Source organism: Orcinus orca, chromosome 12, assembly GCF_937001465.1.
Source record: "Orcinus orca chromosome 12, mOrcOrc1.1, whole genome shotgun sequence".
NCBI classification, from domain to species: domain Eukaryota; kingdom Metazoa; phylum Chordata; class Mammalia; order Artiodactyla; family Delphinidae; genus Orcinus; species Orcinus orca.
Window position 1 is genome coordinate 69,260,755 of NC_064570.1, and position 17,082 is coordinate 69,277,836.

At 40.1% G+C, this 17,082-nt stretch overlaps 1 long non-coding RNA gene and 2 other non-coding genes across 3 annotated transcripts; all 3 read left to right on the top strand.

Moving 5' to 3' along the window:
- The first annotated feature begins 7,988 nt into the window (after nt 1–7,988).
- On the top strand, nt 7,989–9,905 carry LOC105748018 (uncharacterized). Its single transcript, XR_001119765.3, has 5 exons — nt 7,989–8,070; nt 8,740–8,817; nt 8,905–8,979; nt 9,291–9,361; nt 9,580–9,905. It is a non-coding gene; the product is annotated as an uncharacterized LOC105748018 (long non-coding RNA).
- LOC117201460 (small nucleolar RNA SNORD50) lies at nt 9,092–9,161 on the top strand. The gene has a single exon (XR_004483478.1). It is a non-coding gene; the product is annotated as a small nucleolar RNA SNORD50 (small nucleolar RNA).
- Nucleotides 9,409–9,481, top strand: LOC117201459 (small nucleolar RNA SNORD50). Its single transcript, XR_004483477.1, has one exon. It is a non-coding gene; the product is annotated as a small nucleolar RNA SNORD50 (small nucleolar RNA).
- Nucleotides 9,906–17,082: the final 7,177 nt, after the last annotated feature.

Below are 17,082 nucleotides of genomic sequence, written 5' to 3' on the forward strand. Positions count from 1 at the left end.
ACTGCACCAAACTGTCAAGCAAGTGACACCTGTTGCCTACCACCAGAAGCAGCAGTACCAAGCTGTGTTCTCACTGCAGAGTTTGCAGGTATCAGAGTTGCCAAGAAAGACACAATTCACACAGGCACTGGATGGAACAACACTTCACTCACGCAGAGAACAGACAGAGCAGGATCAGCCTCAGTAGTGAGTATGGCTCCCTCATGGCCAGTGCATCTTTCCCCACAGCCGATGTAGGAAGATGGTCTACACGTACCCCTCCTGTGCTGGTGAAGGACCTCCTTCTCTCCCCACCAGGAATAGATTATAGCAGAAGGGCTGGCCGGGTGTCATACGATGCACATGCTTAAAGCAGACCAAAGAAAGTACAAATCATGCCCAGCACAGGCTGTGAGGACTTCTTATTTCCACGTAAGAAAACGTTCTGAACAGGCCCAAGGCATGCTCTTATGCAGTTATGCAAGGGTCAACAGGCTATGCGTGACTGCCTTTCCCTACACCTGCCTTATCTCTTGTTCTAACAATCAAAGAATACAAAGACCTCCATTTGTATTCTGCAAAGGATCTCCTCTTGCCTTCTCGAGGATTTTGCTCCTATAACTTTTTGCCTCTTTTTCCAGCATCATAAATCTCCACCCTCTACTAAATCAATCCCATGAACATATAAAGATGCTCTAGTATCTCTCATTTAAAAAGCAGTCCCTCACTCTTACAACCCTCTCCAGCTACAGACCCATTTTTGCCTTCTCACCTTACTTACTCCTCAGTCCTCTTCAACTGTGCTTCCGTCATCCCTGTTCCACTTGTGACTGTGTTCACTGGTGATCCTCATGTGGCCAAACCCCACAGTCATTTCTGTTATCTTACCTGACCTTTCAACATTCATGCTAATTGACCTAACTCTCCCTGAAACTCCCCACTTTCTTTCTGAGATATCGCACTCTCCACCTTTCCCCCCAAGGCATTTCATTTATTGGCACTTCCTTCTCTGCTGGAACTGGAAAGTTTGCAGCGCTCCAAGGCTCTGCCCTGGGCTTTCTCCTCTTTATCTATACTCCTTCCCTGATGCTCTCACTCAGTGTCATGCTTTAAATACCTTACTCATGCCAATGACGTTCAAGCCCTAACCTCTCCTCTGAACTTCAGGCTTATGTGTCAAACTGCCACCTTGACTTTTCCAGATACATGTGATTTTTTTCCCCCTGATGTAGCTCTTTAACTTTACTCTTCACGTGCTCTACTCTACTATTTCATGAAGTATTCACAAGATTTTCTTCAATTTGCAGTTGTCTGTCCTGCAACGAAACCTAGAGTTTACTGACCAGTTCAGTTTTAGACACTGGAAAAATGAACATTAAGAGATAAGATTCTTTAATTCTCGTATTTTTAAATTTTTTATTGAGGTATAATTGACATACAACATTGTATAATTTCAGCTGTACAACATAAAAATTCGATATTTGTACATATTGCAAAATGATCACCACAGTGACTCTAGCTAACATGTGTCACCATACATAGTTACACAATTGTTTTCCTTGTGATGAGACTTTTCAAATTTACTCTCTTAGTAACTTTCAAATATGCAGTACGGTATTATTAACTATGGTCACCCTGCTGTATGTGACATCCCCATTACTTATTTATAACTGGAAATTTGTATCTTTTGACCCCCTTCACCCTTTTCGCCCACCCTCTATCCCCCACCTCTGGCAACCACCAATCTGGTCTCCGTGTCTTTTTGACCTTGGATTTTTTCCTTCTCTTTTTCTTTTTTTCTTTTTAGATTCCACATATAAGTGAGATCATACAGTATTAGTCTTTTTCTGTCTGACTTATTTCACTTAGCATAATGCCCTCAAGGTCCATTCAGGCTGTCACAAATTGTAAGATTTCATTCTTTTTGATGGCTGAATAATATTCCATCATGTATATATATATATATATATATATATATATATATACCACATTTTCTTTATCTATTCATCCACTGATGGACACTTAGGTTGCTTCCATATCTTAGTTATTGTAAATAATGTTGATATGAACATGGGGATGCACATATCTTTTGAGTTACTGTTTTCATCTTCTTCAGATAAACATCCAGAAGTGGAATTGTTGGATCATATGATAGTTCTATTTTTAATTTTTTGAGGAACCTCCACACTGTTTTCCATAGTGGCTGTACCTTCCCACCAACAGAGCACAAAGTTTCCCTTTTCTCCACATCTTACACTAGCATTTTTTATCTCTTGCCTTTTTGAGAACAGCCATTCTAACAGGTGTGAGGTGATATCTCACTGTGGTTTTGATTTGCATTTCCCTGATGATTAGTGATGTTGAGCATCTTTTCATGTATTGGGTTGGCCAAAAAGTCCCTTCAGTTTTTAAGTAACAGTAAAAGACACATTTTTCATTTTCACCAAGAACTTTATTGAACAATGTATTCACCGTTTTGTTCCACTACCTTCTGCCATTTTTCAGGCAACTTCATAATTCCATCTTCCCAAAACTTTTTATCTTTTCAAGCAAAGAACTGTTCCAGGTGCCTCTTACAGTCTTCCAGGTAATTGAAATTTTTTCCATTAAGAGAATTTTGTAAAGACTGAAATAAATGGAAATCCGAAGGTGCAACGTCTGGTGAATATGGCAGATGAATCAGAACTTCCCAAACTGTAACAGTTTTTGCCTGGTCATCAAAGAAACATGCAGTCTTGTGTTATCCTGATGGAAGATTATGCGTTTTCTGCTGACTAATTCCGGATGCTTTTCGTCAAGTGCTGCTTTCAGTTGGTCTAATTGGGAACACTACTTGTTGGAATTAATCGTTTGGTTTTCCGGAAGGAGCTCATAATAGAGGACTCCCTTCCAATCCCACCATATACACAACATCACCTTCTTTGGATGAAGACCAGCCTTTGGTGTGTTTGGTAGTGGTTCATTTCGCTTGCTCCACAACCTCTTCCATTCCATATTGTTGTACAGTATCTACTTTTCATCACCCATCACAATTTGTTTTAAAAACGGGATGTTTTCGTTACATGTAGTAGAGAATCACAGGCGGGAATATGGTCAAGAAGGTTTTTTTTGCTTAACTTACGTGGAACCCAAACATCAAAGTGATTAACATAACCAAGCTGGTGCAAATGATTTTCAACACTTGATTTGGATATTTTGAGTATGTCGGCTATCTCCCGAGTGGTGTAACATTGATTGTTCTCAATTAATGTCTCGATTTGATTGCTATCAACTTCAACTGGTCTACCAGACCATGGAGCATCGTCCAGCAAATCTCCAGCACAAAACTTCACAAATCACTTTTGACACATTCGATTAGTTACAGCACCTTCTCCATATACTGCACAAATCTTTCTTTGCATTTCAGTTGCGTTTCTACCTTTCTTGAAACAATAGAGCATAATATGCCAAAAATGTAGCTTTTCTTCCATCTTCAATATTAAAATGGCTACACAAAAATTCACTAATTTTGATAAGCTTTTTTAAATGCACGCTGATATGACAGCTGTCACAACACAATCTAATAAAATTGTTTCGAATGAAGTTAAAGATAACTAAGTGCTGCTAGAGCCATCTTATGGAAAAAACTGAACAAACTTTTTGGTCAACTCAATACCTGTTGGCTATCTGTATGTCTTCTTTGGAAAAATCTGTCTATTCAAATCCTTTGTCCATTTTTCAATTGGATTTTTTGGGGTTTTTGCTACTGAGTTGTGTGAGTTCTTTATATTTTTTGGATATTATTCCTTATCAGATAATTCTTATTTCTGAAACCTGACTTTTTTCCCACTTTGGAATAAGTTAATTATGTTTACATTACCTAACTTAGCATACATATGTTTCCCATGATTTAACCAAAAGCTGTAATTGTGAACTTTTTTCTCATACATTCATTATCTAACCAGCTCTTTATGTGTATTGACTATGTGCTCAAATGCTATCTACTACAGGATATCTGCACACACTACGGTACCGATTTTAGGCAACTGCTGCTGGCCCTTTTTTCTTTTCTCCCCACACTCATTTGTGCACATGACTTCACTCATCATCTTCATTAGTTTGCCAAATGGTCCTTCTCTAGCCCCGACTCTTCTCTTGGGCTTCAGTTCTACATTTCTGATGGTCCACTGGACAAATGTAACCAAATGTTCCCCTCAAAATCTAACAAAACCAAAACTGAATCTTCTTTTTCCTGCTCCCAAATCAGTCATTTCTGACTTGCCTCTTCCTGTCAGTGGAGCTGCCATTCTCTTGCCTGCCTAGGCTCCACTCCACTTCCCCCACAGATCATCACATTCTACCATCTCCTCCTTTAACACAGCCACAGCATGTTTTGGGGACAGGATTATGAATCTGGGGTCAGAAGGACTTGGGAAGTTAGTTGACCGAGATCTCTATGCCTCATTTTCCTCATCTTTAAAGTATACACCGGGATTGTTTTGAAGATTACATGATCCAATGCATACAAGAACCCAGTAGCACATAAGTTCTCACCATGCGTTGTTCTCTTCCCTGCCTTCCATCTCCGTGGCCAAAATTATAGTGGTGTCCCTCACAATATCTCATCTAAATGATTGCACTAAATTTCTAAACACTGCTTTTTCTCTCCAAACTCTTCCTAAAACACTATTTGGTTCACACTATAATCTTACCTAAAAGTCTTTAATGAATGTCTAATTTTTAAAGCAGAGGTGTCTACACTACTATATATGAAATAGATAATTAATAAGGATGTACTGTATAGCACAGGGAACTCTTCTCAATACTCTGTAATGACCTATATGAAAATAGAATCTAAAAAAGAATATATATGTATATGTATATGCATATATGTATATGCATATATGTATATGTATAACTGAGTCACTTTGCTGTACACCTGAAACTAACACAACATTGTATATTAACTATATTCCAGCAAAAATTAAAACAAAACAAAAAATAAAGCAGAGGTGTCTAAAATTGGGTGGTTACTTCTCACTAAAGTATAAACTCTTTTGGGAAGGGCAAGGACTTTTGTATATTCACATTAACCTTCCCTGAAGCACAATGCATGCACCAGGGGCTCAGTGAACATTTCTTCCAAAAAAAATGATTAAAATGATGATCTTATCTGAAAGTTTGCAACAGAATATCAGGAGTTGTTTTCAGTATGCTAAATTCTTCAAGGATACTTTTAATTTCAGTTCTGACCTTTATATGGTCTTTCTTAACTCACTTAAAAATATTTGGTAGCATTTCGCTTGTCTGCTTTAGCTGTGGGAGCAATAACTATTGGCTTCATTCCTCAGTATGTTTTTCTGTTCCTTGAAGAGATAAAAGTCTTGAATGAATTATGTACTGACTTTACAGTCATCAGCCACATTCACTGGAGGGCAGTGTTGTCACTAATCAGGCTCTAAATTCATTTCATTTTGCATTGCATTTGTTAGAGTTATCCGTTTATGAGTTAAAAGGAATATGGGAGTCTTTTTTTTTTTTAAGACTGGAATATATATCAGATGTGCACTACTGCACTTACCCTAATACAGCGGTTCTCAAACTTATATATGTATATGAACCACCCTAGACCTGGGCTGTCCAATACAACAGCCACTAGCCATGTGGCAATGAAGCACCTGAAATGTGGGCAGTCAAACTGAGATGTGCTGTGAGTGTAAAATATACAGTGGATTTTAAGGACTGAGTACATAACTTATGCTGATCATATATTGAAATGAAAATATTTTGGCTCTGTTGGGTTAAATAAAATGTACTGGAATTAATTTCATCTGATGCTATTTACTATTTTAAATTAAAAGTGGCTACTAGCATATTAAAAATTACATATATGACTCACATTTGTGGTTTATGTTATATTCCTTTTAGCACTGTCCCAGATGCTTGTTTAAAATGCTTCCTGGGTCCCACTTTTGGATATTCTGCTTTAGTAGCTCCAGGTTAGGAACCAGAAATCTGATACTTTTTATCTCTCCAAGTAATTCAATTGATAAGTCAGAGTTTTATACTGCTTTTGACCAGATGATTTTAAGGGTCTTCAGCACAGCAAACAGTGATTCAAAGAGAACAAAGGGAGTAACAGTTTTCGGTTTCAATTGTGTGACAATGGCCACCCATAACAGTCATACATGTTTCTCAATTAGCAAAACACACTTCAAAACATAATCACAACACAACAATTTTATGGGAGTGGAAGGAAGCTGGGAACAATTAAGTAATATCTATCACAAATCTAAGTGCACATAACCGTTGCCTCACTTCTAGAAATCGATCTTGCCGATCTTCTCACAAGCTCACTATGATATACTTGTAATTCACTTCGGCACTATTTGAAATAGTGAAAAGCTGGAAAGTTATGAAATTATGACACATCCAACTGAATACTATGCAGGCTATAAACAAGAAGATCATCTATATGTACTGATACAGAAAGATGTCTATGATACTTACCGGGAGCAAAGCAAGTTGCAGAAAAGGACACAGATCCTATTTGCATGTGAAAAAATACGTACATATATGTGCATAGAAAGTTTCAAAAACTGTTAATATTGGTTACTGTTAATATCAGGGAGAAGATTCCCAGCGATATGAAAAGGAACTTTTACTTTGCTTTTTATATCCTTTTGTACTGTTTTAGTTTTTTTAATATTAGGAATATGCAAATTTACATTGTACATTACAAAATGGTTATTTTCAAATATACATAACGCCCAGCCAAGTAAACACTTCATCGCTTAGGTTCCTGTTATAGAAATTTGCTTTTCACTATTAACTTTTAATCTGGAGTTTGGTGTTCATTTTAATTTTCTAAAAAGCCACCGCATATATTCATTCGTTTATTCAACCAGTAGTTACTGACCACCTGCGTTATGCCAGGCACTGTTCTAAGGCAGAAAAATAAAGAGCGGTGCACCGGCGGAGGACAATAAACAAACGCACACGTACATAATAACTAGTTGTTAAGTGCTATGAAGACCTCAAATTTCAAATGCCGAAATGTTCTAATGTCACGTGCTCCTGTGTGTGCATACGTACGTATATTTACCCGTACTTACTAATTAATGCAATCATAGCTACTGAATTGAAGTGTCGTTTGGATAAAGCATTCTGGGAAATTTCTCAAATTAATCTTTCTCCTGCATGCATTATAATGAATTTTGTACAAAAAGATGTAAATAGCAAAGCCTTTTTTTTTTTGGTTGTGTGAATTTAGGAAAATTACTTAGCTACTTCAGGCCTCAGTGTTCTCCTCTACCAAGCGGAGGATTTACCTCTCGGGTCTCCCGTCTCGGGGTGAATTCTCTGGGCGTATCAGCGTAACAGCAGCGCCCTGCGCCCGGCGGCGTGTGGGTGGGGCGGGTCCCGCGGAGCGCAGCTGGGCCGCGTGCCGCGCGGCGGGCCGGCTCTCCCGAGACGCGCGGCGTTCTCGCTGTGGACCGGAGGAGAAACACGGTGCTTTCACAGACTTTTTTCACCCGAGCATTTCTGCCCGCCAATTTCTCTTTCCGGGCGTGCAGCGGTCGCCCGGCGTCAACTCCCGCAGGCGCCAGCCAACCAGCCAGCCCGACTTCTCGAGCAGGTCACCCGTTGAGGCCGCCCTACGCTCAAGTCCACTGCTACACTCAAGTCCACTGCCGGCCCCGAGCCGCCCCAGCCGTCGCGGGCAGACTTGGCTCAGTGTAGGTGGTAGCCTCGCCTGCAAAGGCGGCTGTTCGTTCAAATTCTGGCGCCACTCCCGCGCCACGTAGGGCCAGACTCGGAAGCGACGGACCACGGCGAGCCAGCGGGCGCGCGCCCGGGGCTGGGCGTGCGCGCCGCGGAGGGACGGCGCGCGCACCACGCCCCGGAACGAGCCCCCGAAAGAAAAGAGCCGCCTGGCGCGCTCTCGCTCCTCCCGTCAGGAGCCGGTCACGCCCCCTTACTCTACAGCGTCCAATAGATGCGAGAGGGAGGGGCGGCCTCTTTCCGGCTCGGGAGAGAGTATATAGGGAACTGCTGGCGACACCGCTCGGTCTTTTACGTCAGGACTTGGGATCTACCGTGTGGTTCTAGGTAAGCGGGCGTTGCGGGCGGTTGTCCGAGCGAACCCGGGCGGCGCAGCTTAGGTTGGGAGCTGCAGTAAGGTGAAACGATTTCAGAAATTGGAGCTTAGAGTGCGGTGATGAAAACTTGGACGTGGGGAACGCGCCGCCGGGCCGCCACGTGTCCCGAGTCGTGGTGGCGGCCGGCTTCGAGCGGAGGCGGCCGCTGGTGGCCGCGCGGCCTGGTTGTTACGCCCGGGCAGCCCCTGACTGAGCCTGGGAGGCGACCGGCAGAAGACAACATTCCTGGGATTTGGGGGCGGGGGTTACCCTTAACGTTAAGAGCAAGAGTCCTGTGATAGGGTGTCTCTCCCATGGCCAGATCAACAGTTATTTCAAAACGGGCAGCCCCGGACTCGGCGTGAGACTGAGTTGTATTGTGCCGAGGTGGCGCTGTGTGCAAATAGGATTATTGAAGGGGAGGAGTTTAGTGCTGAAAACCTTGAACTATGACATTCTGTGAGAATGCTTAATTTTAAATAGATGCCCCGCAAGAACAATGGCTTTAGGTGTAACGGAGCTGTTATGTGGAGAGGCAGAGGTAAGGGTTGTTGAGGGCTTATTTTTAAACCGAAGGAGTAAACCTGTTGATTTACAGAAACGATGATGGAGCATCATTTGAAATTAAACTTTTTTTTAGATGCAAAGGAAAGTTCCAAAACGTATGGGAGAAGGTTTGCTGGAAAATGACTTGGTTAAAACTTGACAATCTTACCAGGTGTGTATTGGACTCGTATTAATACTTTGAGTCTGCATGTGTTTAGTCCACATGTAGAGTAAATGAGAAATTTTTTTGTCCTCGAAGGAGCATCCTGCAGGTCGATGAATGCTAATGAAGCTATGACCGTCACCGATTGATGATGAACAGCTTCATTTGAAAGTAAGTTATGTGGCTTACAGCATCTACTATAGCATTCCGTAGTACTTGCCTTTTAATGTTGCTCTGGTTTATGGTAAGTGTCAGTGTGATCGAGCTTAATGGAGTTTGGTCTGATCAATGAGGAAAGCTATTCCTAAACGGATTACCTGAAGAAAAGTATGTACGGATTCGGCTTCTGAGATAAGACCAATATGCAGATATGAGATAAATTTTTGTTGCCTGGATTTTATAACTCAGTTTTCTGTTAGCTTATGCCTCTTATAGGGGAAAAACTGTTGCTTCACACTAGTGTTTTTCTTCTCTGCCAACAGTGACAGGGGTCGCTGTCCGCCTATTGAAAGAGGCCAGTTTGCCATGAAGTTCCTAAGGTGTAAACATGTCTGTGAGTAGAGATATTTTGCTTAACAATCAATCTTGTGTCCTTGGTCTTATCTATGATGATCCTATCCCGAACCTGAAGTTCTGTTGAAAAAAACTTATATACGGATCTGGCTTCTGAGATAGACCATTATAAGGACGACAGTATTTTTGAAAATTCCTTTAAATAAGTTCTTGAGATGTTGATAGTCTTGTAAATCTCAAATGTTCTTCCTTTTCTAGGGCTAGTGCCACGAGATTTACTTGTCTGTTGTATGAAAAACTGGTGATCAGGAAAAGCTCTTCATTTTATGGACACGGAAAGAAAACAAAACTCAAGACAGATTATTTAATTTTGAAATTGCATTTGTAAAAAGATTTCTGAGCCAACGTCAAATCTAGATTAATGCATCCATAAGATTCAAGCCATTTCTGTTTAATCTTGTCATTGCCCTAGAGTCATAACCTGTTAGCCAGTATATTATTGATACTTTCTAGCTCTGAAACTGTTTTTAATGGAAAATTATTTTTCAGTTGTCCAGCCTTGTAATTAAATAATTCTGAGTGAATGTTTAGCCTTTGGTCACCTGTCTGAATTTAAAATGCATAATTGTAAATACAGCCAAGTGAGAGTTTATACTATTGTAGGAAAATCCTTAGAAGGGAGAGATGACTGGGTTTGGCGATCACAAGGGGATATGGAAAACCTTGGCTTTGTGCAGGGTACTAAGTATTACAGAATTACTGAAGGTGAGGGCAGAGGAGAGAGACAGGACCTATGACTGGGGTGAGGGGAGGTAAGCCAGGCATCAAAACGATCCAGTATACTAGCTGAATTGTGGAATATTTAGTCCTAGTATAATAGTAATATGAAGGGGTATTTATGCTAAAAATGGGGAGGAGTAATGCTGAAAATTAAGGAAGAGAGCACAGCATAGAAGTCAGGAGCCATGAGGGAAGGTCACTGATAAAATCTGGGTTAAAACTGGTCAAACATTGTACAGAATGGATTAGTGTAAACAGTAATAGCATCTGATCTAACCAAGGTGGTTGGGCTCCGTGCATAATCATTTTCCCTAAATAGCTGCATGAATAAATTGTTCCCAAGCCCATATTTAAATGTCAAAGTTAGAGTGCCAATATTCTTGTCACCTTATAATGAACTCTGTTTCTTAAAATGTTCACCTGCCTTGGTGAGAATTCAGTTGGGTCCATGCAGCTCAGTCAGGTTCATGAGACTGATAAGCCTGTAGTGGTCAGGCACATAGTGAATTTGGCCCAAGTATTAAGACAGTGTACAAAAATGGGGCTCTGAAAATGTTTCTTGCAGTCCGTGTACAGCATTGTGTTACATTGTTCTTTATTGCACTCAGTGTATTTGGAAATGAGGAAACTTTGGCACTGCAATCTGCACCGATGATCACTGATCTCCCTTACCCTGCTTTATTTGGTTGGAACTTTTACAACATGCTCGATAAGATCTGTTTCACACACTGACATCTTAAGTACCTAGATACCTTAACTACCTGGCACTTGGTTGTCAGTAAATGTTAAACAAACAATGAATGATTAAAGACCAATTGGGATCTACACAAAACTTGCAGAGAAAACTGCCCTTTTGTCAAAGTTGGCAAACATCAGTCACTTCAAAACAAGGCATGAAATGAATAAAACTTGGCTTTAGAGCCCTTTGACCTTTTTTCCCCTCAGTCCCTTCTGGTTTTGCTCTTTTCCCTCCCAGTCAGTCTTATAATATTTCCTTAGTTGATAAAATCCAAATAATGTACATATACTTCATTGCACTATACTAGGTCCTGCCAGGGAGGTCAAGGGTAAAACATTTCCTATGTCCTCTGTCACATCAATAGTTGTACGAGATACCAAGAAAGAAGGCAAGATACAGGGATGCAAAGAACTGAGAAGATTGAACAAGTGATACATTTAGGCGTAGGAGACACCAACCAAAGATGGTATGCTGAGGGCGGTAAATTGAGAATTTAGGCATCAGTTGGATGGATAGATGTGGGACAAATAAGGTGGAGGATAAGACTGAAATGGTACAGTACCCCAAGCTTTTTGAGCAACAGAGAACTAAAAAAAAGCTATCATTCAAATTCCCTGAAACTTGACATGTTTTCAGTAGGAAGAGACATAGTCACTTATTGAGCCCTACTGATTTTGCAGGGTACACACTTGACAAGAGATGAGAGTTGGGTCCAGAAAGGTACAATTTTAGTGGAACTTAACTCAACATAGCAGCTTCCTTTTAAATTACCGATTGATTTAGTAGCACTTTTCTTTCGCACAGCAGAGGTCTTGTTATCCTCTACGGCCTTCTGATTTGTGAATGCTGACCTAGCTGGACAATAGGCAACTAACTACTAGCTAAGACCAGGGACCTTAAGCTGTTATCTGGGTAAGGGATTTACCTTCCAGAGCATATCTGCTAAAAGAGGCAGCGTAGATTAAAACTCAAAAGCCTAAAGACATAAACGAATAGGACTGAAATAGACCAGGATCTGCTTGGTTAGGGCTGGTTTCAGATTGAACGAGCAGATTCTACATGTGTGTGACTTGAGCCAATAATTTTCCCTGCGTAACACCATGCCTCCAGGTTATCTTAAAATACAGTAGGCTCAATCCTACCTTTTGGTGTTTTCTAAATTAGTTCTATTGCTAGAAATCCAATATCCACTGCACTTGGCTTCCCAGTCAGGTGCCCTGTGAACCGATTATACACTTCATAATCCTTGCTGTTTGCCCAGTCTGTGTGAAAGCTTTTGGCTGTTTCATGATTTTTAAACCAGTTCACCCATTAAATTTAGAGCCTTTGAATCCCAGCCTACTAGGATAGTCTGCTTATCTTTTGTCAATTCCTCCTCCCTGGGGGTGGGACCCTCCTTCCCATATTTCTTCCCAAAAGCTTGGTTCCAGATCCAGATAGTATTTAAAGCATGGTATTTATAATTACCTCACTGAATATTGCCACTGCCTCCGGCATTGTTCCACCTCACTGATTCTACATTTTGGGGTATGTACAGAAATCAGGTCAAAATAAAGTGTGCCATGAAGCTTTGAAAATTTTATGGACCATTTTGAGGTGGGGCGGGAAGGGTACCTTTCTAATATGAGAACCACTCAGTCTCATTCTCAGAAGTCTTGGCCTCTTCCCCCTGACCACTAGTCAGTCCATCTCTGAGGTCCTGGCATGCCATGCAGCTGAGTTATAACAGGAAATAGATTCAATCTCACAGAATCCCACATGGAGTACAGTATGATCCAACGTACTTGGGAACTTTACCTTAGTTATGCTTACTCAGTTGATTATAGTTCCTTTCAAAGGAGTATTAACAACGCAAAAAGCATTTCAGAATTCTCATAGAATTCATCATTTGAAGAAAATATTTATAAATACAGTACATTACTGAGGTCAGGAAACTGGATGTGCCCTTGCCTCCTAACTACTGAATACAGTTACAGAACAATAAATGGTTCATTTTTAAAGTGTACAGTTTGATGAGTGTAAGTATGCACCCATGAAACCATTACTGCAATCAAGATAGTGGTTAAATCCATCTCTCCCCAAAGCGCCTTTTTGCAGAGGCTTGATTTTGAACATGGTAAGTTTGAGATATGGGGAGAGATCTGAGCTGGAGAGTCATCATGTGGATGGTATATTTAAAGCCATAAGGTGAGATCACCAAGGGAGTGAATACCAATGGAGAAGTAGTCCAAGAGTTGAGTCCTGGGACATTCCAGGAGTAAGACATTTCAGGTTTATTTCAAATCCTAAAGATGATTTTGTATCAACAAAAACTGGGAAACAGAAATCTGTTGTCAAGTTCAACTGCCGCATCTGAAACAAACTAGATAGAAAATCAAGGAGTTTCAGAAAACAAGGGTGAGAGCTAAGCAAATAATTGCTTGGGGTAATGAGGCTGGAGGTCAGCATAAAATTGAAGGAGTTAATATCCAAGGACAACTTTGCAAAGTGGCCTTCCAGAGAGAAGGAGATGAGGAATTTACGAAGTGTGTTAAAGGTTTTCATCAGACACTGGACTTGGAGAAGTGGAGTTGACTACAGACAAGTTAGGTTTGCCTTGCGGTGCTAAAGTGCCTGATGAGGCTGAAAACTACCAAGTGTAGTAGTTAACATAATTCTTCACTACTCTTCTATGGAGCTCATCCATGTGGGAGCAGAAAGCAGATCAGTGGATTAATCCAAAATTAGGGATAAACTGGACAGGAGGAGCAGAGTCATGATGGGCCAATCAAGGGTGTAGATGAAAGTAGTGTTAAAATTGACCTTGAGATCCAGGTTGATTAGGGAAAAAAATTAGACTGCTGGAAAACCGTCCCAGGTAATAACAAAGATGAGCTGTACCATAGAAAGATGATGAAAATGAGGTAAAATAAGATCCTCTCCAGTTATACTATAAAATGACCCATAGCAGTTGTATTTCTAATTAGTGTTTATCTCTCTGGCCCTAGAGTGTGTTCTTTTCAAGCAGAAACTGCTCTTTCGCTTCTTAAACTCTGTGCCTAGTATACAATGTAATGACTCCCATTACAAATTAGTCTCATTAAAATGGAATTCAGTATGCATATTTAGGGTGGGCAATGATGGTATGATCTAAGTTCTCCAAAAGAGATAAAAGTAATGAGAAAAGTTGAAAACTTGTGATGGACTCAACATTTGTGTCCTCCCAAAATTCATATGTTGAAGCCTTAACCCCAGTGTGGCAATATTTGGAGATGGAGCCTCAGGGGAAGTAATTAAGGTTAAATGAAGTCATAAGGGTAGGGCCCTTGTCCGATAGGATGAGTGTCCTTGTAAGAAGAAGCACCAGAGAGCTCACTCTCCCTCTCCATGTGCACCCATGAGAAGGAGGTCATGTGAGGATACAGTGTGGTGGTGGCTGCCTACAAGCCCAAACAAGAGGCCTCAGAATAAAACCTGCCTTGCCGGCACCTTGATCTTGGACTTTCCAGCCTCCAGAGCTATGAGAAAATTAATTTCTATTGTTTAAGCCATTCAGTCTGTGGTATTTTGTTATGGCAGCTCTAACAGGCTAAGACAGAAGTAAAGGATAAATGGCCACTGCTATAATTAGGGGACTTTATATTTAGCTAAAGATTTATGAGTAATAACTACGGAAAAAGTCCATGCAATGTAATGTCTCTGGTTTTATACATTTTCCCTTTAGGTTTTTACTTATTACATTGAAACTGGATTGACAATGCACTTCCTTTTTTTTTTTTCTTTAAATGCACTTTCTTATTGAATAATAACAAACAGCTGCCACTCACAAAGCTTTCCATCCTGTTTCAACATCAAGATCAGTTATTTAAGAAATAGATAATTTTTCAATTAAAAAAATCTCAGTAAAAAAACTAGAGGGAATTCCCTGGCAGTCCAGTGGTTAGTACTCCTTGCTTCCACTGCAGGGGGCACAGGTTCAATCCCTGGTTGGGGAACTAAGATCCCACATGCTGCACAGCATGGCCAAAAAAAAAACAATTAGAGATAGAAATTAAACTATCTTATAAAGTGAATGTTATCTGAAGTCTTATGGTTCACAGGAAAACCTTTTTAACATAAATGAAATTAGATCTTTTATAATCACCTCATATAACAAAAAATGGTTTAGGCTTACTAGATATTTCACAGGGTAAAATTTCCTTGTATATGAATGTTAAGATTGCAAAAAAAATTTTAACATCTTTGGTAACTGATAGGTCATATCTATCATGATTTCACTGTTTAATGAAAAATACTTGGTATAAAATAATGGCTGACACTTCTATAGTTCCTTTTATTTTCCACAGTACTTTGACATACATCATCTTGGTTTCTCCTACAGTAACCCAGGGAGTAGGCATTATTAGTATTTACACAATTTATATGTGAGTGAACTGTGAGACTTAAAATATAGGATGCTTAAGGTCTAGATCACTGGAAGGAATGATTTCATCATTATCTGTATTTTGCACACTATAATATAGACTTTTTAGTTTGGGTGCCACATTTAAGAACAGTGACAAACTAGGGGGCAACCTAAGGATGAAGACAAGGGTTCTAGAAACCATGTCATTCTAGAGAATATTTTAAGGACTTGGAAATACTTAACCTGAAGAAGTGAAAATCAAGGGAAGGCATGATAACTATTTTCAGATATTTGAAAGTACTTCATGTGGAATAATAGTAATAATCCCATCTGGTAGGTACTATGATTAGGCCAATTTTACAGATGAGGAAACTGAAACTTAGAAAAGTAACCTAATGAAGGTCACAGGAAGTGAGGGAATTAGATTGAAAATCTGGCAGTCTAAATCAAGAGATGGTGTTCTTACCCCACTAAATACCTTCCCCAGAGGAGTAGTTAACTGAAGTGTTTCTTTGGAAGACACAAAGGAGATCAATGAAATAAAAAGGCAAACTGCAACCTAAAAATGAACTTTCCAATAACAGGATGTACTGTCTCCTTATCACAGTCTTCTATCAGTGTGAGCTGGAGGAAGGAGGCTGGTCCTAGTCAACTTCAAAGACCACTCTAAGTCTAAATTCAGATTCTTGACTTGCCCAAGGTAACCCAGCTAGTTAATGACCAAGTTGACAACCAACACCTTCTATCCCTCTCTCAGTCCAGTGCTCAATCCACTGATAGTGTGGTGCCCCAATTTTTTTCCTGCAAAAATTTATATTTCCTCAGAATTCATTAATCTATGGGAATGGGAAAGATGGTACAAACCAAATAACTTTAATCAACTATTTTTATACAAAAGTACAATTTGGGGCCTGTTACTAATGGTTGATCAATTTAATTACGTTAGTGCCACAGAGGCCTTAAGCAGACTAAACTTCTCTGGGGCAAAACAGTAAGGTGTATTCTTTGGGGGTACATCTCAATTCTGATTTTTTATTTTCATCACTGATGTAGACTCGCAGTTTAAATTACATTTCTTCTTCAGAAATGAATGCAGAAACATTGCTCAGAGTCTGAACACACACCCAGAAATGTCAAGATAGTTTTGAAATTCATGGACCTGTTTCCACATATCTGAATAAAGCTCAGTTTCTTGATGAGTTTTGTTTGCTTTTTTTTTTTTTTTAATTTTTAATTGGCACATGGGATCTTAGTTCCCTAACCATGGATCGAACCCGCCCCCCCCTGCAGGGGAAATGCGGACGGAGTCTTAACCACTGGACCACCAGGGAAGTCCCAAGTTTTGTTTGCTTTAAATTCAATCTGTTCCTTTGAAGATCAAGGCACACTAAGAGGTTAGCTGTGGGGTGATTCAGAAATATCCTAAGGTTTCACTCTTTTGTTCATTGAACAAATAGGTCCTGAATAGTTACCATGTGCAGGTACTGTCCTAAGCACTGAAGATACAGCCGTGAACCAAACGAACAGAATCCCTGCCCTTGTGGAGCTTACATTTTAGGAGGAGGAAAAGAAGGATAAATTATAAAGTATGTGAGAAATTATAAAGTATTTGAGACAATGAGAAGCAACATGAAAAAGAAAATAGAACACAGGACATTGGGAGTGGGTTTGGGGAGGGAGGTAAATACTGTTGTGATTTTTAAATACAATTGACAGGATAGGCTTCAATGAGAAGGTGAGATTAAGCAAAGACTTACAGAGAGTGAGGGATTGAGCTATGGACGTATCTGAGCAAAGGGCATTCCCAGGACAGTTGCCCAAAGACAGGTGCATGTGTGTTAAAGGAAGAGAAGAAACA